At 52.8% G+C, this 2,056-nt stretch overlaps 1 long non-coding RNA gene across 1 annotated transcript; it reads right to left on the bottom strand.

The window, feature by feature from the left end:
- Positions 1-1,150: 1,150 nt before the first annotated feature.
- Positions 1,151-1,908, bottom strand: LOC116694604 (uncharacterized). Its single transcript, XR_004333214.1, has 3 exons — positions 1,839-1,908; positions 1,471-1,587; positions 1,151-1,213 (listed from the first exon to the last, which is right to left on the bottom strand). It is a non-coding gene; the product is annotated as an uncharacterized LOC116694604 (long non-coding RNA).
- Between the last annotated feature and the right edge of the window lie 148 nt (positions 1,909-2,056).

Genomic DNA, 2,056 nt, shown 5'->3' with positions numbered 1-2,056 from the left:
TAAAAACAACCAGGTTGACCAAAGTGCTGTACATTTACATGAAACAGTAAAGAGACAAAATACAACACCAGACCAATACAACATACAGTTCTCATGCTGGACTAAAAGCCAGGGAATAAAAATGTGTTTTTAGTCGCGATTTAAAAACCGGAAGGCTGGGGGCCAGTCTGATATGTAGAGGCAGCTCATTCCAAAGTCTCGGGGCTGCGGCTGAGAAAGCCCGATCCCCTCTAATCTTGAGCCGTGTTTTAGGGACAACAAGAAGAGACTGATTTGCAGACCTTAATGACCTTGAAGGAGCATGTGGCTTAAACAGATCCGTGATATAGACTGGAGCTAGTCCATGAAGGGCTTTAAAAACAAACAATAAAATATCAATCCTAAAATTAACTGGGAGCCAGTGAAAGCCTCAAGATAGCAATACGTCCAGAATGCACCTGAACACACCTCCCTGTAAGACCAGCACACCCAGAATGCACCGAACACACCTCCCTGTAAGACCAGCACGCCCAGAATGCACCTGAACACACCTCCCTGTAAGACCAGCAAGCCCGAATGCACCGAAAAACACCTCCCTGTAAGACCAGCATGCCCAGAATGCACTGAAAACACCTGAAACACCTCGTAAGACCAGCACGCCCAGAATGCCAGAAAACACACTCCCTGTAAGCCAGCATGCCCAGAATGCACTGAACACACTGAACACACCTCCCTGTAAGACCAGACGCCCAGAATGCCCCAACACACCTCCTGTAAGACCAGCACGCCCCAGAATGCACTGAACACACCTGAACACACCTCCCTGTAAGACCAGCATGCCCAGAATGCCCCAGAACACACCCCTGTAAGACAGCACACCAGAAGGCACCAAACAACACCTCCCTGTAAGACCACACGCCCAGAATGCACCTGAAACACCTCTCTGTAAGCCAGCACGCCCAGAATGCACCTGAACACAAATCCTGTAAGACCAGCACGCCCAGAATGCCCCAGAACACACCCCCTGTAAGACCGATGCCCAGAATGCACCTGAACACACTGAAAACACCTCCCTGTAAGACCAGCACGCCCAGAATGCCCCAGAACACACCTCCCTGTAAGACCAGCATGCCCAGAATGCCCAGAACACCACCCCTGTAAGACCAGCATGCCCAGAATGCACCTGAACACACCTCCCTGTAAGACCAGCACGCCACGAATGCACCTGAACACACTCCCTGTAAGACCAGCATGCCCAGAATGCACCTGAACAACACCTGAAACCATCCCTGTAAGACAGCACACCCAGAATGCCCCAGAACACACCTCCTTGTAAGACCAGCACGCCCAGAATGCCCAGAACACACCTCCCTGTAAGACCAGCACGCCCAGAATGCACCTGAACACACCTCCTGTAAGACCAGCATGCCCAGAATGCCCAGAACACCCCTTCCTGTAAGACCAGCACACCCAGAAGGACCAAACACACACCCTCCCTGTAAGACCAGCACGCCCAGAATGCACCTGAACACACCTCCCTGTAAGACAAGCACGCCCAGAGTGCACCCGAACACACCTCTCTGTAAGACCAGCACGCCCAGAATGCACCTGCACACCTCCTGTAAGACAAGCACGCCCAGAATGCACCTGAACACACCTCCTGTAAGACCAGCACGCCCAGGATGCCCACAACACACTTCCTGTAGACCAGCATGCCCAGAATGCACCGAACACACCTGAACCCCTCCCTGTAAGGCCAGCAACACCAGAATGCCCCAGAAACACACCTCCTTGTAAGACCGCACGCCCAGAATGCCCAGAACCACACTCCCTGTAAGACCCGCACGCCCAGAATGCACCTGAACACACCTCCTGTAAGACCAGCATGCCCAGAATGCCCCAGAACACACCTTCGTAAGACCAGCACACCAGAAGGCACCATAACACCACACTCCCTGTAAGACCAGCACGCCCAGAATGCACCTGAACACACCTCCCTGTAAGACAAGCACGCCCAGAGTGCACCCGAACACACCTCTCTGTAAGACCAGCACGCCCAGAATGCACCTGAACACAC

The sequence above is a fragment of the Etheostoma spectabile genome, chromosome 8 (genome assembly GCF_008692095.1).
Source record: "Etheostoma spectabile isolate EspeVRDwgs_2016 chromosome 8, UIUC_Espe_1.0, whole genome shotgun sequence".
NCBI lineage: Eukaryota > Metazoa > Chordata > Actinopteri > Perciformes > Percidae > Etheostoma > Etheostoma spectabile.
The sequence above is the reverse complement of the archived record's forward strand: the minus strand, read 5'-3'. Positions and strand labels throughout refer to the sequence as shown.